Raw genomic sequence first — 21,733 nt, 5'->3', positions numbered from 1 at the left:
CCGTACTTTCCAGGAAGGGCAGATTTCCCTGAAGATGGTTGAACTGTCGAACTGGAACCAGGAAACACTGGGCCCTACACAGCACGCAGAACTAAGGGGAACACAGCCACGGGGCACCCGCGCGGCGCGCCCTCCCGCGCCGGCTCGAAGGCTTACTTTGGTCCCACCTCCTTGCCTCTTGCTCCTTCGAATCCCTTCCCCCTCCGCCATTTCCGGATAGGAACCCTTTGTAAATTCTTTCCAAGTTGAAGCGTGGGACCAATTTCGTCAACACAATCCGGAATGGTCAACATGGCGGCAGCTGTAGGATTCCCTGAAGAAACCATCCTAAATTACGAGCTATGATTGTCACTTGATTTTCTCACAAAGAACAATCAGAACTCCTGGTCTTAAGTGGCTTGGAATGTGAAACTAATGAGTCTCTTAGATATTATTAGAGGACCCTACAGAGCCCATTGGTGAAAGTTTGGAAAACATTGGGCTTCTTAAAATTCATTCTTATAGTATGTTACGAAAGATGACTGAACCAAAAGGATAACGGTGTTTCTGGTTCTGTTGTTAGCGTTCTCCATGGAAACATCGCGGAAGCTTCTGGACTCAATTTCCTTCCCCATGTATGAATGTCACTGAAAATATCCAACTCCATTCTATCCCCATAGAACTTCAGAAACTAAGCAAAATGAAGACTCAAAATTCATTTCAAATAATGAAATGAAAATATAATGTAGAATGGAACTGGGAAAATACCTGGTTTAAATTCTGGAAAGTACTAACTATACAACTCTGGATAAGTTGCTGCTTAAGCTTGTTTAGTCTAATTTCAAGCTGATCTCACAGGATGTTATGATGATTAATTTAATACCTTTGTATAACGTACAGTGTTATGTAATTTATTCTTGTTCTTCTTGAGTCAATTCATATCTTTAAGCAACTCACTTTAAAAAATAGTTACTTACTTGCTTAAATTACTCTTACCTTCTATTATCAGCTGAATTGTGTCCTGCTCAAGTTAATATGTGGAAGTCTTAACCCCCCATACCTCGTAATATGACTGTATTTGGAGATAAGGCCCTTAAATAGGTAACTGAGGTCAAATGAGGTCAAATGGGTGGGCTCTAGTCCAATATGACTGGGGTCCTTATAAAAAGAAAATATTAGGACACAGACATGCACAGAGAGAACAAAGTGATTATTAGTAACCACAATCATGTCCTGAATGCATGGAACACGTCACCATTTGCCAACCACCGTATCAAGTCAGCAGAAACTACAGAAATTGAGAGCTCTCCGCAGAAATTCACACACCCGTGCACCAGGTAACAGACCACAGGCAGACGTTCACTCAGCCTTTCACGTGTCCCTCACGGAGGGCACGCTCTCTCCTGGGCGGGGTGAGCACAGACACTTATCGGGAGTTTTACTACTTTTAAAATGCGTTGAGTCTGGAGCCTGTGCTCCGCAACAAGAGAGGCCGCGACGGTGAGAGGCCCGCGCACCGCGATGAAGAGTGACCCCCCACTTGCCACAACAAGAGAAAGCCCTCACACAGAAACGAAGACCCAACACAGCCAAAAATTAATTAATTAATTAAAATTAAATTATATAAATTAAATATAAATATAGAAAATATATATAAATATATATATATAAATAAATTTATATATAAATATATAACATTAAATTAAATAAAAAACAATAAATTAATTAATAATAAAAAAACAACCACTGCAATTAAATATTAAAAAAAAAATGCGTTGATAACAACCATGTCTCACTTTTGCTTGGATCAGTCAGCAAACGCTTTTTGGAAACCCCAAATTCTCCACGCCTCCTACCTTTCCGGCCGCCCTGCTCCTCAGGCCGGGTCCCCATGGGAGGCGGGGCTGGGTGCGGACGCACGGCGAGTGCACTGACGTCCTCGAGCCCCGCCCCCACGGGGCCGCCTGCTGGTTGGAACGGCAGCCCCCTGGCGCGGAGGGCGATGAGGCCGGCGCCAAAGTGAGCGCGGCATGGAGGGGCCTGCCTAACTGGGGCCCGTGGCCCTGCGTCTTCTGGCTGCGACGCGGGTCCTGCGCACGCTGCGGGGCCGCAGCCGCCGGGCTGTGGGCGCCCGAGGGGCCGGGAGGCGAGCCGGGGCCCCCAGGCGGGAGTGGGCATCGTGTCCACAGCCAGCGTCCCCGAGGCCGCGCTCGGGCCATGATGACCGGTGAAGCTGCGCTGCGACAGCGCGGCCGACTTCTTACCGCGCTGTGAGGACCTGTGCGCGTTGCAGGACTCGGTGCCTCTGCCCGCCTTGCGCGCTTTCCTGCGGGAGGGCGTGCTGGACTTAACGCCGACCGCCTCCGCCGGGTGGACTGGGCGCCGCTCCTGAGCACCCTCTGCCCCCGATCTGTATCCAGAGCTTCTTCCAGCCACGGCTTGGCGAGACGGGTTTGTACTTCCCGCTTCCAGGGGCTCTCGTGTGGGCGCTGCGAAGCGGGGTTTTAGATGGTGCAAGGTGGAGGGTGGGCACTAGAACCGGTGCCCGGTGGCCGGGTGTGCGTGCACTAGACGGGGCGTGCGGCCTAGGACTCCTGCCAGCTCGGTGACCCCGGCCGAGTGCCTTAAGGCTTCTAGGTCTCAGTGTTCTCATCTGGAGCATGGGCTTAACAGGACCCACTCTCTGGCGGTTACAAGGACTCACTCTGTTAATGCCTGTAGACTCTACAGTGTAGAACACTTAGCACAGTTTGGAGCATCTTTAATTGTTCCACAGATGTTACCTGGTCTGTTGAATGACTTTGCCTGGTACAGACCAAAGCGATTAGGAAATTGATATATCCCAGCTTCATTTCGTTTCCATTAAAACAGGGCTCAGGAAAAAAAAAATCTTTTTTTCAATAGTCATATCATGTAGTGGAAAGAGCACCGGTGTGAAGGCAGCTTAGGGTTTGAATTCCAGGGCTTATGCTCTCTGTGGCCTGTGCAGGTTACTTTTGAACTGCAATCCCCACACTTGTAAAATGACATTAAAAACCACTCTTTCTGTGGGTTCTTACAATTAATCAAGCACGTTGTGTGTAAAGTATCCTGGCACTTGAATGAGTTGTCAGAACCAAGGGCTGCTGGAGACAATGCTTCTGCCCTAGGTACTCTCCCCTTCTACTGGGTGGCAAGTGAACACAAGCACAGTAGTCAGTGCTCTGGAAGAAGTGAGTTCTGGTGCTGCAGAGCACAGAATCTTTTTTTTTTTTTTAATTTAATTTTTATTTTATATTGGAGTATGGTTGATTTACAATATTGTGTTAGTTTTAGGTGTACAGCAAAGTTATTCAGTTATACATATATCCATTCTTTTTCAGATTCTTTTCCCGTGCAGGTTATTACAGGATATGGAGTAGAGTTCCCTGTGCTATGCAGTAGGTCCTTGTTGATTACCTGTTTTATATATAGCCATGTGTATATGTTAATCCCAAACTCCTAATTTATCCCTCCCCCCCACCTTTCCCCTTTGCAGAGCACAGAATCTTAAAAGGGAAAGTTCAGGGTAGGCTTCTTGGAGGAGGTGCCATCCTTTCTAAGGATAGTAGAACCTCCTGGGGTGGCAGGAGGGAGCAGTGTGTCAAAGTTTGAGAAATATAAGAAAATATGGCAAAATTAATGTACAGGACTGGACCTCAGGGTTTGGGAAAGAAATGAGAGTTGATACTGGAAACCTAGTGGGGCCCAACAGAAAGGGGCCTTGTTTGTCCTGTCAGAAGTTTGGATGTTTATCCTGAAGGCTGTGGGAAACCCTAAAGAACAGTGAGATGGACTTCTGGTTTAGAAGCTCACTCGGACCTCCATGTGGAAAGCAGTTGATTGGGTGCAGGGTGAATTGTAATCTAAAGGCCCCACTTAAGTTATAAAAGGTTGGACTGGATTTTGGAGATCCGAGAGAGAATGGGTGGGGCCTGGTGACCAGTTAGAAAAGGGAGGGCAGCAAGCGTGGGTGACAGTTTACAGCTGCATCTTTTTGTGAAATACAGAGCACAGTAGGAAGGGATTGGGGGTGGGGAGAGGATCTTACTTCATCTTCAGTGCTTTCGAGGGGCCTGGTAGACGGGTCTGGGCCCAAGGTTCAGATCTGGGCTTTTTGGGAGGACAGGTGTTTGAAGGCATGGGAGAGACTTAGGTTACCCACAAGATGATACAAAGAATCATAGGTCTGAGAGCTTTTTAAGTGAGTATATTTGAGGATGTTTATAAGCTGAGAGAAAGTAGCCAGCAGAGGAAGGGTGTGAAGATTTAGGAGAGGAAATGATTGTTCATTTGTTTTCAAAAAGCTGAATACTTATTGTGTGCCTGGCCCTTTTCTAGGATCTGGGGTTCACACCATGTGTTATCTCTTCTGCAAGGACAGTTCAACTCATCCCCTGGTGAAGAGAAGTCAGATTATTCTTTGCATCCCATTCAGGTGTAAGAACTGTTCTGTACCTCTGAAGGGACATTACTTAACCAGAGTAATAAGTTAGAAATCAAAAGAAATTATAGCTGGAAGGAACCTGAAAGGCCACGGTACTTAATTTTGCCTAATATTTGACATTGAATGTAAGAAAAGTTTATTGCAGAGCCCATTTTCTTCAGAGTTCCTTCACTGAACTTTCTTTATGTTTTTCATCCACTGGGTCTAGCTTGTAGATTTTGGCCTCCTCCTAAATTTGCTTCTTCATCCATATTATATTACATTTTGCCCGGACTATGGCAGAAGCTCCTGGGTGGTTTCGCGGCCCCTGGGCTCATCAGTTCCTCTAAGTTCATCTGCCTACTCGGGTTGAGTGATCTTATTACATGAAAAGATACGCTTAAAATAATGCTGCTAATGACTTGCCCACACAGAGTTAGTGCATACTAGCCGCCCAGCGTGTGCTCTGCACAGAGGCGTGTAGTCCGAACTGTGCTTGGCCAAGCCTCCTGGGGCTCTTTGGCCCTGAGGAAGGGGATCTTTTTGTGATCACTCCCTTTATCTAATCAGTCCTTCAGCAGCGGGGTGCCTTTTTCTAATCAGCGGAGGCACCCTTACTCAGCCAGTGGTAGCCCCAGGCCTCATCACCTGTGGGATACAAGCCATGCTCTCTCCCAGGCTTGCTTCGGCCAGCATCTCTATTTTCATTTCTGTCTCTTCTCACACTTGGACCCCTGGCCTTTAGTCATCCCCACCTGCAGTATTTAAAGTGCCCAGCAGGTGTCGGGCTTGAGTTTCTTTGCACAGGTGCTCCCTGTGCAGTTAATGCACCTCCTACTCCAACTCTGCATACGCTCATCTTCTCTAGATTCTACTTCAGGGTTATCATGAAGCCGTCACTTAGATATAACTTTTTGCCTCCATAGGAACCTCTGTGCACAAAGGTTATGGTTCTTTATCTCATGTGATTGAAATTTTGAGTTTATACATCTCCCTCCTTAATGAAGGCTTTAAGGGCAGGAGTCGTTTCTAATCCTTAGCACAGAGCAGATGCTTTTTTTTTTAATTTAGATGCTTTTTAGTGATGATAAAATATATGGTTTAAATCACTCATTTTACAATAATTTTGGTTTAGGTTATGACAGAAATAAAGTTTACAGAAGTCGTGTTCCTGCGATAAGAAATAAAGATGTGACCTTGCAGTTGTGTAAAGCTCTTAAATGCTGTGTAAGTGTGTCGGGTGCACTAAGGAACCTGGAGCTAAATGGGCTAGTTCTTAGAGAGAGCGACTTAACTATGTTAACAAAGGTAAGCCTTCATTGTGTGCTGCCAACATTTGATAGTTGCTTTTGGAGCAAACTAAAGCAATAAAATTTTAAACTTGTTCTCCCCATTAAAGGGATTGAATAAATCGGCCACTTTGGTGCACCTGTGTCTTGTGAATTGTCCACTTGGAGATGGAGGTTTAGAAAGTGAGTTTCAGTCTTGTTTAAGTCTCTTCTCATCAGACTGGTCTCGTGATTTCCTACACACCATGTTACTTCCTGTCTACCTTTTCTTGGTGTTGTTCATGCCTGGGTTGTCTCCTGTGCCTGCTCAAACCTTGGTCCATTCTCATTTGTACCGTGGAAGTTTGTCATGCTGGATACTGTCAGAACTAATTTTACTTAAGTTTGTGTTAAGCCACAAACCACACATTTTGTGTATTTTCTGTTTTTTTGTGTTTGTCTATATTTTAATGTTTCTCTTCAAGAAATATTATGGGAAGGGAAATAGCAAGATGTAAAGAGCAAAAAAGTCATCATTATCTTTAAATTGTTAGAACATGTATCTGCAATCATAATTATAATGCACTGTGGTATGTGTTAAAATAGGAAATATATGTCACGTCCCGTAAGAGCAGCAAACTCAGTGGTGTTAGTGGGGGTGTGTCATGGAAGTAATCACAAAGCAGGTGACTGTTAGTTGGGGTCCTGAAACATTAGTGTGTGTTCCCTGTGTCCAGTAGTGGTCTGGAGGGGTAAGGAAGCCTGCCTTTCAATTTGAGGGAGCAGAGGGTTTGAGGTCCTCTCTCTTCTATTGCTCTAGTATACTGCATAGCACCTAATAAAATACTGGGTTTATAGTTGACATTTAAATCGCTGATTGATCATCAAGATTGGGAAGTATCATTGGAAATGAAAATAGGAAGAGTCTTAAGATTTTTAGGTTTTTCTTTTTTTTCCTATGTCTCAAAAGGTATGTAGTATTTTACTGAGTGGTTGGGAATAAAGTTTGCAGTATTCAGTGTATTCAGTTTTAGTATCTAAATAGAATTAAACTGCTGCTGTAAACTGGAATAACACTTTGTTACTGACAAGTTTTCGAATGCATCTGTTCCTCAATTACCTGTTTGGGAAGATTGTAGTTAATGATTTTAAGAATGTGGCTATAAACCTCCAATTGACTCAAGAAAAGCAAATAAGTCAAGATTGACAAATGTATAGGCTCTTCATCTTATTGTGTGTGTGGTTTTTTTTCTTTCTTTTAGTTATTTGTCAAGGTGTAAAGAACTCTACCACTCTTAAGACAGTAAACTTCACGGGGTGTAATCTGACATGGCAGGGAGCAGATCACATGGCCAAGATCTTAAAGGTGATTTTTTTATGTTTGAACTTTCATGAAAACATATGTGATTGAAGCACATTAATATATTGATACAGATGGCAGTTAATTTTTGTCTTTTGATACGTGTGAGCGCAGCTTTCGTTTTGTTGAAAGAATATGACCAGTTTTCAGTTTGGGATTCTGCCATTTAGTAAAGATAGTCCACTTAATTTTAGAAATAAGAGATTTAATATATAATAATACTTTAATGTATTTTTAGTTACTGAAAACATTGATTGTGATACTGTGAAAAAACTATGCCATTATAGTCTTCAAGACTTAAATGAATCAAGTGTTTACTAGCTGCTGTAGTTTATAAACTAATAAAAATCACTACATCAGCAATTTGTAAATACAGTTTTTAAAATAATGCCTTAACAACTTTACAGTGGTTATAATTACTGTATTTAGGCCTAAAGTTATTTAATAATTTGACATGAAGCCTTCTGAATAGTTTGATGGTGCAGATCAAGGGTAGGTAAACTCTGGCTGGTGGGCCAGATCCAGCCCGTTGCCTGGTAAAGAAAGTTTTTTTGGAACATAGTCGCACCCATTGTTTACATGATAGCTAAGGCTACTTTCACCCTACGCCAGCGGGGTTGAGTAGTTGCAACAAAAACTGTATAGCCCACAAAGCTGGAAATGTTTAAATTTAGATTTTAAAAATTGAAAAATTCTTTGAGCCTTTACAGGGCAAGTCCATTGACCCCTGGGGTTGAAAACGGTCAAGAACTTGGGTGCCTAAGCCAAATGGCCTAGGTTCAAATTCCCTTTCTCCCTTTTCATAGCATTTGACCATGGGCAAATCACTTAATGTCTATGCCTCATTATGAGGTTTAAATGAACTCATTTGTATAAATAGTGCCTGGCACATACTAAGCACTGTGTAAGTGATTGGTGTTATTTCTGCTTGGAGCTTTCATAAGTTATTGTTAATAGAAAAATGACACTAATGATTTTCCTTTTAGAGTATCAAAGGCACTTTGAGTCTTTTATTTTTTCAAGAATGTAACAAGACTTTTTCCATTTAAAGTCAGTGTTCCCTGTTACCAAACTTTATTTTATGAATGTAAAGAATTGAATGTCTTTAAGGCAATACTTGTGGTTAAATGTCAAACCACTATTTTCCCAAGGCGCATCCGACTGGCTGTGCATAGTCCAGGCCTCTAAAGTTGGTGTGCGTACCCTAGGTAGCATGTGAGATCCATTTTGTAAATATAGTTTTTAAAATAATGCCTGGGACTTCCCTGGCGGTCCAGCAGTTAAGGCTCTGCGCTCCCAATGCAGGGGCCCTGGGTTCGATCCCTGCTCAAGGAACTAGATCCCACGTGCCTGTCGTAACTAAGAGCCCACATGCCACAACTAAAATATCCGTCATGCTGCAACTAAAGACCCGGAACAGCCAAACAAACAAACAAACAAATAAATAAATATTTTTTTAAAATAAATAAAATAATGCCTTAGGAGTTAGGAAAAGAACATATTAGAACCTATTTAGCTTTGTATCATTTAAACAATATCTGTGTAGTTTATAATGTACATACATTATATGTATAGAACTTCGTGTATATAATTTGTTAAAAAATAAGATGCATATTAAAAAGTTTTCTTATGGGTTGCCCAGTCAGGTGTTTGGAGACCATTGGAGGACAGAATGATGACATTTAGAGCCTCAGCAATGATAGAATTTAGAACCAATTCCCTGACTTAGAAGATAAGGAAAAGAATTCATAGACTATAATCGAGTTGTCCAACTTTACATAACTGTTCAAGAGCAGGTCATCCAGTGGCTGGAATCTAATCACTGACCAACTAGAATCTGGGTCACTGGACTCGTAAAGCAGCAGTGACTGTTTAATTTCTCAGGTTGATTCTCCTGGCATATATGCTTGATATGTGTGTGTGTAAATCTCTGACATAGTAAGCCATACTCAGTGGGCACACCCTGTTTCCTTATTCAAGCATCTTAATTTCATCCCATTAAATCTTTGAAGTATCAGACTACCAGAAGGCATGAAGCAACCTGGGCTGAGAGTCTTCGTTCCAGGAGACCTGAGCTTGACTGTATGCCTGGTTTGAGGCGCATCACTCTGAACTGCAGCACGCTCATTGGTGACCTGGGTGCAAGTGCTTTGGCAGAATCTCTTAGTGAGGATTTATGGCTTAGAGGTAAATTCTAAAATTGAAAATATTGAATTTTTAATATGATATATGCTTAGCTTTTGGCATAATACTGTTGTGATAGGATATTTTTTAAAGCCTCATTTTACTGATAACTTTTATTTTGCTTTTAATGTGTCTCTAAGAGTTGCATATACTCTTTACAGAAAATACACGGTAACAAGAGAACAATTACCTATAATCTTAATACCCAGACATAATCGCTGTTCATTTTGGTGCATACACTTTCAGTCTTTTGTTTTTCTATAAATATATTTGTACACTTAGTGATTACAAACATAGAATTGTAGTATACTTGCTATTTCATATTCCTGCTTTTTTCACTTAATGATGTATCATGTAGTATTCCATCATATTGATGTCCCATAGTTTAATCAGTTCTTTGCAATTAGATTTACACAGTTTGCTTTTGCCTGTCAGAAACAATGTGAATACATTGTATATACGTCTCTGTGTCCACTGGGATTACTTCTGTAGAATAAGGTCCTAGAAGTGGAATGACTAAGTGTGACATATTTTTAAGATTTTTTTTTTTTTTTATACTGCAGGTTCTTATTAGTCATCAGTTTTATACACATCAGTGTATACATGTCAATACCAATCGCCCAATTCAGCACACCACCATCCCCACGCCACCGTGGTTTTCCCCCCTTGGTGTCCATACGTTTGTTCTCTACATCTGTCTCAACTTATGCCCTGTAAACCGAAACCGGTTCATCTGTACCATTTTTCTAGGTTCCACATGCATGCGTGAATATACGATATTTGTTTTTCTCTTTCTGACTTACTTCACTCTGTATGACAGTCTCTAGATCCATCCACGTCTCAACAAATGACTCAATTTCGTTCCTTTTTATGGCTGAGTAATATTCCATTGTATATATGTACCACAACTTCTTTATCCATTTGTCTGTCGATGGGCATTTAGGTTGCTTCCATGCCCTGGCTCTTGTAAATAGCGCTGCAGTGAACATTGGGGTGCGTGTGTCTTTTTGAATTATGGTTTTCTCTGGGTATATGCCCAGTAGTGGGATTGCTGGATCATATGGTAATTCTATTTTTAGTTTTTTAAGGAACCTTCATACTGTTCTCCATACTGGCTGTATCAATTTACATTCCCACCAACAGTGCAAGAGAGTTCCCTTTTCTCCACACCCTCTCCAGCATTTGTTGTTTGTAGATTTTCTGATGATGCCCATTCTAACTGGTGTGAGGTGATAGCTCATGGTAGTTTTGATTTGCATTTCTCTAATAATTAGTGATGTTGAGCAGCTTTTCATGTGCTTCTTGGCCATCTGTATGTCTTCTTTGGAGAAATGTCTATTTAGGTCTTCTGCCCATTTTTGGATTGCGTTGTTTGTTTCTTTAATATTGAGCTGCATGAGCTGTTTATATATTTTGGAGATTAATCCTTTGTCCGTTGATTCGTTTGCGAATATTTTCTCCCATTCTGAGGGTTGTCTTTTCATCTTGTTTATGGTTTCCTTTGCTGTGCAAAAGCTTTGACGTTTCATTAGGTCCCATTTGTGTATTTTTGTTTTTATTTCCATTACTCTAGGAGGTGGATCAAAAAAGATCTTGCTGTGATTTATGTCAAAGAGTGTTCTTCCTATGTTTTCCTCTAAGAGTTTTATAGTGTCCAGTCTTACATTTAAGTCTCGAATCCATTTTGAGTTTATTTTTGTGTCTGGTGTTAGGGAGTATTCTAATTTCATTCTTCTACATGTAGCTCTCCAGTTTTCCCAGCACCACTTATTGAAGAGACTGTCTTTTCTCCATTGTCTAGCTTTGCCTCCTTTGTCATAGATTAGTTGACCGTAGGTGCGTGGGTTTATCTCTGGGCTTTCTATCTTGTTCCATTGATCGATGTTTCTGTTTTTGTGCCAGTACCATATTGTCTTGATTACTGTAGCTTTGTAGTATAGTCTGAAGTCAGGGAGCCTGATTCCTCCAGCTCCGTTTTTTTCCCTCAAGACTGCTTTGGCTCTTCGGGGTCTTCTGTGTCTCCATACACATTTTAAGATGATTTGTTCTAGTTCTGTAAAAAATGCCATTGGTAATTTGATAGGGATTGCATTGAATCTGTAGATTGCTTTGGATAGTATAGTCATTTTCACAATATTGATTCTTCCAGTCAAAGAACATGGTATATCTCTCCATCTGTTGGTATCATCTTTAATTTCTTTCATCACGGTCTTATAGTTTTCTGCATACAGGTCTTTTGTCTCCCTAGGTAGGTTTATTCCTAGGTATTTTATTCTTTTTGTTGCAATGGTAAATGGGAGTGTTTCCATAATTTCTCTTTCAGATTTTTCATCATTAGTGTATAGGAATGCAAGAGATTTCTGTGCATTAAGTTTGTATCCTGCAACTTTACCATATTCATTAATTAGCTCTAGCAGTTTTCTGGTGGCATTTTTAGGATTCTCTATGTATAGTATCATGTCTTCTGCAAACAGTGACAGTTTTACTTCTTCTTTTCCAACTTGTATTCCTTTTATTTCTTTTTCTTCTCTGATTGCCATGGCTAGGACTTCCAAAACTATGTTGAATAATAGTGGTGAGAGTGGACATCCTTGTCTCGTTCCTGATCTTAGAGGAAATGCTTTCAGTTTTTCACCATTGAGAATGATGTTTGCTGTGGTTTGTCGTATATGGCCTTTATTATGTTGAGGTAGGTTCCCTCTATGCCCACTTTCTGGAGAGTTTTTATCATAAATGGGTGTTGAATTTTGTCAAAAGCTTTTTCTGACTCTATTGAGATGATCATATGGTTTTTATTCTTCAATTTGTTAATATGGTGTATCACATTGATTGATTTGCATATATTGAAGAATCCTTGCATCCCTGGGATAAAACCCACTTGATCGTGGTGTATGGTCCTTTTAATGTGTTGTTGGATTCTGTTTGCTAGTATTTTGTTGAGGATTTTTGCATCTATATTCATCAGTGATATTGGTCTGTAATTTTCTTTTTTTGTAGTATCTTTGTCTGGTTTGGAGATCAGGGTGATGGTGGCCTCATAGAATGAGTTTGGGAGTGTTCCTTCCTCTGCCGTTTTTTGGAAGAGTTTGAGAAGGATGGGTGTTAGTTCTTCTCTAAATGTTTGATAGAATTCACCTGTGAAGCCATCTGGTCCTGGACTTTTGTTTGTTGGAAGATTTTTAATCACAGTTTCAATTTCATTACTTGTGATTGGTCTGTTCATATTTTCTGTTTCTTCCTGGTTCAGTCTTGGAAAGTTATACCTTTCTAAGAATTTGTCCATTTCTTCCAGGTTGTCCATTTTATTGGCATAGAGTTGCTTGTAGTAGTCTCTTAGGATGCTTTGTATTTCTGCAGTGTCTGTTGTAACGTCTCCTTTTTCATTTCTAATTTTATTGATTTGAGTCCTCTCCCTCTTTTTCTTGATGAGTCTGGCTAATGGTTTATCAATTTTGTTTATCTTCTCAAAGAGCCAGCTTTTATTTTTATTGATCTTTGCTATTGTTTTCTTTGTTTCTATTTCACTTATGTCTGCTCTGATCTTGATGATTTCTTTCCTTCTGCTAACTTTGGGTTTTGTTTGTTCTTCTTTCTCTAGTTCCTTTAGGTGTAAGGTTAGATTGTTTACTTGAGATTTTTCTTGTTTCTTTAGGTAGGCTTGTATAGCTATAAACTTCCCTCTTAGAACTGCTTTTGCTGCATCCCGTAGGTTTTGGATCGTCGTGTTTTCATTGTCATTTGTCTCTAGGTATTTTTTGATTTCCTCTTTGATTTCTTCAGTGATCTCTTGGATATTTGGTAACGTATTGTTTAGCCTCCATGTGTTTGTGTTTTTTACGTTTTTTTCCCTGTAATTGATTTCTAATCTCATAGCGTTGTGGTCAGAAAAGATGCTTGGTATGATTTCAATTTTCTTAACTTTACTGAGGCTTGATTTTTGACCCAAGATGTGATCTATCCTGGAGAGTGTTCCATTAGCACTTGAGAAGAAAGTGTAATCTGCAGTTTTTGGATGGAATCTCCTATAAATATCAATTACATCTATCTGGTCTATTGCCTCATTTAGAGCTTCTGTTTCCTTATTTATTTTCATTTTGGATGATTTGTCCATTGGTGTAAGTGAGGTGTTCAAGTCCCCCACTATTATTGTGTTACTGTTGATTTCCTCTGTTATTGCTGTTAGCAGTTGCCTTATGTATTGAGGTGCTCCTATGTTGGGTGCATATATATTTATACTTGTTATATCTTCTTCTTGGATTGATCCCGTGATCATTATGTAGTGTCCTTCCTTGTCTCTTGTAACATTCTTTATTTTTTTATTTTTATTTTGTTTATTTTTTTAATTATTAGCACCTTTAGTTATTATTTATTTATTTATTTATTTAGGCTGTATTGGGTCTTTGTTTCTGTGCAAGGGCTTCCTCTAGTTGCGGCAAGCGGGGGCCACTCTTCATTGCGGTGCACGGGCCTCTCACTATCGTGACCTCTCTTGTTGCGGAGCACAGGCTCCAGACGTGCAGGCTCAGTAGTTGTGGCTCACGGGCCTAGTTGCTCCACGGCATGTGGGATCTTCCCAGACCAGGGCTCGAACCCGTGTCCCCTGCATTAGCAGGCAGATTCTCAACCACTGCGCCAACAGGGAAGCCCCATTCTTTATTTTAAAGTCTATTTTATGTGATATGGGTATAGCTACTCCAGCTTTCTTTTGATTTCCATTTGCATGGAATATCTTTTTCCATCCCCTCACTCTCAGTCTGTATGTGTCCCTAGGTCTGAAGTGGGTCTCTTGTAGACAGCATATTTGTGTGTCTTGTGTTTGTATCCATTCAGCAAGCCTGTGTCTTTTGGTTGGAGCATTTAATCCATTCACGTTTAATTTAAGGTAATTATCGATATGTATGTTCCTATGACCGTTTTCTTAATTGTTTTGGGTTTGTTTTTGTAGATCCTTTTCTTCTCTTGTGTTTTCCACTTAGAGAAGTTCCTTTAGCATTTGTTGTAGAGCTGGTTTGGTGGTGCTGAATTCTCTTAGCTTTTGCTTGTCTGTAAAGCTTTTGATTTCTCCATCGAATCTGAATGAGATCCTTGCCGGGTAGAGTAATCTTGGTTGTAGTTTCCTCCCTTTCATCACTTTAAGTATATCATGCCACTGCCTTCTGGCTTGTAGAGTTTCTGCTGAGAAAGCAGCTGTTAACCTTATGGGAGTTCCCTTGTATGCTTTTTGTTGTTTTTCCCTTGCTGCTTGCAGTAATTTTTCTTTGTCTTTAATTTTTGCCAATTTGATTACTATGTGTCTTGGCGTGTTTCTCCTTGGGTTTATCCTGTATGGGACTCTCTGCGCTTCCTGGACTTGGGTGGCTATTTCCTTTCCCATGTTAGGGAAGTTTTTGACTATAATCTCTTCAAATATTTTCTCTGGTCCTTTCTCTCCCACTTCTCCTTCTGGGACCCCTATAATGCGAATGTTGTTGCATGTAATGTTGTCCCAGAGGTCTCTTAGGCTGTCTTCATTTCTTTTCATTCTTTTTTCTTTATTCTGTTCTGCAGCAGTGAATTCCACCATTCTGTCTTCCAGGTCACTTATCCGTTCTTCTGCCTCAGTTATTCTGCTATTGATTCCTTCTAGTGTAGTTTTCATTTCAGTTATTGTATTGTTCATCTCTGTTTGTTTGTTCTTTAATTCTTCCAGGGCTTTGTTAAACATTTCTTGCATCTTCTCGATCTTTGCCTCCATTGTTTTTCCGAGGTCCTGGATCATCTTCACTATCATTATTCTGAATTCTTTTTCTGGAAGGTTGCCTATCTCCACTTCATTTAGTTGTTTTTCTGGGGTTTCGCTTGTTCCTTCATCTGGTACATAGCCCTCTGCCTTTTCATCTTTTCTATCTTTCTGTGAATGTGGTTTTTGTTCCACTGGCTGCAGGATTGTAGTTCTTCTTGCTTCCACCTTTTTAAGACTGTTGATACACATTGCCAAATTATCATCCAGAAATGCTATGCCAATTTGTAGTCCACCCCAACAGTGGATGTGAAGTCTGCCTCACACAAACAATGGCTTGTAGCACTGTTAAAAAAGTGTAAAACTACAAAAATGAGTACCTCTCCCTTTTTCATGCAAGTGGGATTACTCCAAATTTCATAACTTTTCAGTTAATTTAGCAAGTCAGTAAATTTGCATCTACTGCATCATTTTTTGTGACTGTTCAGTGTTCCATTATATGAATATGCCACAGTACACATAGCTTATCCATTCTTGTATATAAGCTATGTCCAGTTTTTCAGTTCCAAATAGTACTCTGATATGTATCCTTGCCTATATCTCTGACTATTTCTTTTGGTTAAATACTTAGAAAGAGAGTTGTTGGATCGAAAGGGTATACACATTTTAAAGGCTTGGCTCAATCTGATAGGAGAATAACCACATGTTGTTTTATTTTGTATTCCTTTGATTTACTGGTGGGTTTACTGGCTGTTTATATTAATTTGGCTAGTTGGTTAATTATACCCTGTGTCCATTCTTCTGTAGTGAGAGGTTGTAACAGTTGTATCCTATCCTGTTAGATCCATATGTCTGACATTCTGTTTCTGTGTGTCATGGGGTGTTGAAAGACTCCAGTTATTTTTTTTTTAATTTAATTAAATTAATTTATTTATTTATGGCTGTGTTGGATCTTTGTTTCTGTGCGAGGGCTTTCTCTCTAGTTGCGGCAAGCGGGGGCCACTCTTCATCACGGTGCGCGGGCCTCTCATTATCGCGGCCTCTCCCGCTGCAGAGCACAGGCTCCAGACGCGCAGGCTCAGTAGTTGTGGCTCACGGGCCTAGTTTCTCCGTGGCATGTGGGATCTTCCCAGACCAGGGCTCGAACCCGCGTCCCCTGCATTAGCAGGCAGATTCTCAACCACTGCGCCACCAGGGAAGCCCCTCCAGTTATTTTAATGTGATGCTGCACACAACACTTAAAAAAATGACTCATGATAGTTGCCTTTCGTGTAATATTTTTTAATACCTGCGCTTTTGTGATGATCCCTTTTGTTTAAGTGAGTAGGTTGTTCAGCCCCAGAACTACTAGAATTCATGATCATTTGTTCTAGTTTTTGTCTGACCTTTTACTGAGAGAGTTCTTGACCATCATACTTTCATGATAGGTTTTTAGTATGTACTGTGTCTTCACACATTCTTTGAATTTGTTATTGTTTGTATCCTCCTAGACTTGTCTTTTTTGCTCTAAAACTAACAGTTATTACATTTCTTCTCTTTCATTTTCCCCTTTTAACTAGTTTGAAGTGTGATTTGAAGCTCAAGATCATGATCAAAAGAATGCAGTGCCTTTCTCAGCTCCACCAGTTTTTGCTTCTGAGGTTTACATGCCACTGCTGCCCTTGCTAATTATGAACTGAGATTCATTTTGTGATTTTTTTCTCATAGGTTATATACAGTTATTCTTCACTTCTGTAATTATAAAATATGTTGCACGATTTATTGGTACTAAAGGCAGGGTTATCATTGCATATCCAAAAAGTGCTTTTTTTTGGTTTTGTTTTGTTTTTGTTTTTTGCTTTATTGGAGTATAATTGCTTTACAATGGTGTCTTAGTTTCTGCTTTGTAACATAGTGAATCAGCTATACATTTACATATATCCCCATATCTCCTCCCTCTTGCATTTCCCTCCCAGCCTCCCTATCCCACCCCTCTAGGTGGTCACAAAGCACCGAGCTGATCTCCCTGTGCTGTGCTGCTGCTTCTCACTAGCTGTTTTACATTTGGTAGTATATATATGTCCATGCCAGTCTCTCACTTCGTCCCAGCTTACCCATCCCCCTCCCCATGTCCTCAAGTCCATTCTCTACACCTGCGTCTTTCTTCCTGTCCTGCCCCTAGGTTCTTCATAACCATTTTTTTTTTAATTCCGTATATATCTGTTAGCATATGGTATTTCTTTTTCTCTTTCTGACTTACTTCACTCTGTATGACAGACTCTAGGTCCATCCACCTGACTACAAATAACTCAGTTTCGTTTCTTTTTATGGCTGAGTAATATTCCATTGTATATATGTGCCACATCTTCTTTATCCATTCATCTGTCGATGGGCACTTAGGTTGCTTCCATGTCCTGGCTATCGTAAATAGAGCCGCAATGAACATTCCAAGAAGAGGTTTTTAAATTGGATTATGCATCATGTGTGTGCATATACGTTTCTGTTTTTTTCCATACCCGAAATTACAAACCTGCCATGGCTGGTCTTGTGCAGGACTCTTCCACACGTGAGAAAATGAGAGTTGTCTATATGTTAAATCTGTATAGACTTCGCAAGTGACCTTTTGTCTTTCATCAAAAGCACTTGACCTACAGCAGTGTGGCCTCACCAGTGAAGGAGCAAAGGCTTTACTAAAGGCCCTTGAAAGCAACAGAACTCTGGTCGTTTTGGATATAAGAAAAAAATCCACTTGTTGGTATGTGGTCACTTTTTTTTTTAAATTGATTAACACATAGCAAAACAAAAAGAGTTTGTTCATGTATTGACAGTTTTTAAAACTTAATGTGTTTCACTTTCCTCATCGTATACAGTTGGCCCTTGAACAGCTTGGGGGTTAGGGGTGCCGCCCCCGACGCAGTTGAAAATCTGGGTATAAGTTTATAGTCGGTGGTTCCGCATCTGTGGATTCAACCAACCTTGGCTCGTGTAGGACGATAGTACATATTTATTGAAAAATATCCGTGTGTCAATGGACCCGCGAGGTTCAAACCCATGTTGTTCAAGTGTGAACTGTACTTTTCTAATGTTGCACTTCCCTTATGTTTTTAGCAGATAATGTACTAATTAAAGTGAGTCATACCTTTAAATTGTTCTTATCTCTACTATGAATAGAGGTGAACCTAGATACTAAGCCTGCTTCCACCAAGAGCATTATTTCCTTGTTGTGCAACCTCTGAATTCTTTCAAGGAGTACTTTATTCATTTGTCAGTTTCACAAGTAATTTTTTTAATAGTTTCTGTGTGCCAGATATGGGTCAGGCACTAGGGATAAAGCAGTGAACCAGACAGACAAAAGTCTTGCCCTCGTGGAGCTTACATTCTAGTGAAGGAGTTCAGATAGAAATGAGTAAACAGATAAGTAATATCATTTTAGACAGTAGGAAGTGCAAAAATATCTTAATGTAAGGAGAGTGAGGGGGAGCAGGTAGGACTCCATTGGATAGGTTTGTTAGGGGACAGCTTCACTGGAGAAGTGGCATTTGAACGGAGACCTGAATGAAGAGAGGAGCAAGCCATGGAAGATCTGGGGTAAGCACATTCCAGGACAAGGAGACAATGAGTATGCAGGCATGTAGGTGGGTGGAGTATTTAAGGAAAAGCAAGGAGGCCAACACGGTCAGAGTAGTGAGTGAAGAAGAGTGTGGTATGACATGAGGTCAAGGAGCTAGCCAGGGATCTGATCTTGTAAAGTCTTGAAGGCCAGAGTAAAGGTGTGGATTATTCTAAATGAGTAGAGGGTTTTGAACTGGAAAAAGACATGATCCAAATAGTATCTGAATAAGATGACTTGGTATAGAGAATAGACGTGGGGGGATAAAGAAGAGAAACAGGGAGACCAGTTAGGAGACTATCACAGTGGTCCAAATAAGAGATGTTTATGGCTTAGCTTAGGTTGGAAGTTTGGAGCAAGTGAAAAGTGGTTGAATTCAGGTTGTGTTTTGAGGGTGTAGCTAACAGGGCTTGCCGATAGATTAGATGTGGGGTATGAAGGAAATAGTAACAAGGAGACAAGTCGTTGATGATTATGTGTGCAACTGGGTGGTATCACTTAGAAAAAGGGGGCTGATGGGAGGAGCAGCTTTTGAGGGAATATCAGGACTTTGGTTTGTTATCTTAGATGTGCTTTAGGTATCTTAAGTGTCTGGACAGTGCTCAGACTGTACTTTCTATCCAAAGGTATCCAAAGCCACTTTAGATGTTTAAAGTTGACCTTTGCTGCTGCCAAAATAGTAGCCACTGGGGGCAGTCTGCAAGATGGCATCTTAGGTTTTTGAGGAAGAAATTAGAATACACAAAGGGGGAAATAAGTGTATAATTACATAATGTAGACTTCATATTTAATTTTATGGGAAAAGCAATAATTAGTTGGCTTTCGGTTTTAAATGGAAATAGCCACTCACTGGGAAATAATTACTCTAATTTCAATTTATTTTACTTTAGATCATTCTGTGATGAAAGCAGTTATCAAAAAAGTTCTCCAGATGGAAGGAGTGCCAAGTCAGAGGTATAAAACATGTTTTAGTTCTCTCAGAAGAATTTCTCTTTAATGGCTTGTTTTTCTTTCTTTCTTAAAAGAAAACTATCAAGGTACTTTCTGCCATATTAAAACTAAGTTTTTAGTCAAATGAAATGGCTTTTCTGTTTTTGAAAATGTTGTGTGATGCCTTAATTTAGGTTCCCAGAAATGCAGCTTGAAAACCTTTTATTAAAGTATCTTAATTTCCAATGAAGATCAAACCCTCCTAAATTACCTGTAACTTAAATGGCATATTTATCATTTCTGTCTCAGTACCAGTGGATAACTTCTCCATCGGTGAAGGAACCATCCAAAACTGCTAGACAGAAAAAGAGAACTATAATTTTGGGAAGTGGTCGAAAAGGAAAAGCTACTATTAGAATTGGTTAACTCTTTCTTGTTTTTAATGCTACTGGAACTTATACCCCTTATGTTTTCTGATGTGCTAAAATTAAAACAGCCAGTATTAACCACATGCATGTTAGGAGGCCTATATTAGGAGTCGCCAAGTGTGTTGGGTGCCGTGGACAGCTGAGGCACGTTTAGCCCAAAGGCAAGTTCCAGCGCATTGCAGAGAGCAGACGAAATACCCGGTGGTGAAAATTCACTGTTGCTAAGGGTTGAAACGAACCAATAATTCCTCCTGTTTCTCAGGGTGTTCCGTTTGGCTGTTAATGAAATGTATTTCCAAGGAATGCAGGCATGTGGCTGAAAAGGCCAGCGGTGCCTGGGGGTCACAGCGGGACCCTCCCATCTCGCCCCCCTCGGCCATCCTGTGCTCTGGGAGCAGAGCTCTCAGCTACAAGTGAAACATAGTAGCTTCCATATCCGGATTCTAAGATTTTCTAAAGCCCTTTAAAGGCCCCCTTCTCTGAGTGGTGCTTGACCTGCCGGTGTTTGGGGCGGGAGGGTGGGCTGGGTGGAGGGTCTGAGCGCCATCCTGAGGGAAGGGCTTCGGAGGCCTGTGTGAGCCTGAGACCAGGGGGCCCAGTGCCCGTGTCCGAGGGGAGGCTAGCGCTGACTCCAGCCGTGCCGAACCAGACGTCGCCCTCCTTCCCGACAAGCCAGCAAAGCCTGTCGCTCACCTTCCTGGCTGTGCTGCTTACACGTGCCCTCTGGGAAGGCCAGCCTGGCAGAGCTCTGTTCCTGCCCTTTGGGCTGCTGGTAACTGAGTACCTAGCCTGGGTGCTGGAGGGGGGATCCGTAGATGGTGGAGGCCCAGCGCCTGCCCAGGGTGCTGCCCCTCTGCTGAGGGACGCTCGCCCAGCTGGTTAGCCCTGTTCGCACCCAACTGCCCACAGTCAGCGCCCAGGCCAGGAACAGCAGCCTCCCCATTTCCTCGGTGTCTTCTAGTTTTGTTCCTTTCTTCTTTTCGCTGCCTTCCTCCCCAAAGAGGCAAGATACTAATCTTCAAGAACCAAATCAGGCCGTGATTTTCCAGCTAAACTCATGACAGTTCTGCACTTCTGAACGACTGGGTACAAACATTTGCAAGGATGAGCTCTTGGGTGAGGCGCCAGCCAACTTTTCTAGCTTCATCTCTCTTGCTCGTGTGTGGGCACCCCCTGCTGCCCCAGATGCCTTGACTCCTCCATTTTCCTATATTCCTCCTCAGAATGCTGCCACCACCCCATCCTGGCCTTTGCGAATGTTAGCTGGCTGTTCCCCACAGCATCCTGTCACCCTGGTCCACTCTTTCTAACCTCTGTATGCCCTTCTATGAAATCTTGTCAGGTCCAACTGGAGGAAGACCACCTATAGGTCAATTAGCTTGAGAAGGGACCCAACTGTGTGATCTGCTTCCCCTTTCCCAGTGTCTTTAAAATGGCATTAAAAAAAAAAAAGAAAAAATGTTGTTCTAGAGCTCCTATACCATCTCTTACCACCATCAGAAAACCACCCCCCAAAAGGGGCACCTCATTCATATTGAAAATAACTTCTTAACATGTAGGCATTACCTTAGGACATTCTAGACACTGGGGGAGGGAAAAGCCATTGTATTTTTTTCTAACATTCATGTTAAACTTCTTTCCAAAGTTCTTTAAACTGCGGTATTCTTACAGATAGACAATGTTGCTGATCAAGCGCTTGTTTCTTCCCTTTTCTTCCCCCAGGCTCAAAGATTTGGAAAGAGAGAGTTAACAGAAAAGGTAAGGTAATCTCCACCTTAACAAAATGTATGATCAAATGTGACCATTTGACGGACACTATGTAGTTCCTAAAA

At 41.1% G+C, this 21,733-nt stretch overlaps 1 pseudogene across 1 annotated transcript; it reads left to right on the top strand.

Annotated features, from left to right (window-relative positions):
- Positions 1–1,870: 1,870 nt before the first annotated feature.
- Positions 1,871–21,615, top strand: LOC309661509 (centrosomal protein of 78 kDa-like; annotated as a pseudogene). Its single transcript, XR_014268388.1, has 9 exons — positions 1,871–1,978; positions 2,213–2,430; positions 5,559–5,731; positions 5,823–5,895; positions 6,954–7,057; positions 9,064–9,238; positions 17,574–17,688; positions 19,434–19,497; positions 19,783–21,615. The product of XR_014268388.1 is annotated as a centrosomal protein of 78 kDa-like (transcript).
- Positions 21,616–21,733: the final 118 nt, after the last annotated feature.

This window comes from Balaenoptera physalus (assembly GCF_965194825.1).
Source record: "Balaenoptera physalus genome assembly, chromosome: 5".
In the NCBI taxonomy this organism is placed as follows: domain Eukaryota; kingdom Metazoa; phylum Chordata; class Mammalia; order Artiodactyla; family Balaenopteridae; genus Balaenoptera; species Balaenoptera physalus.
This window is presented reverse-complemented; position numbering and strand designations above follow the sequence as displayed.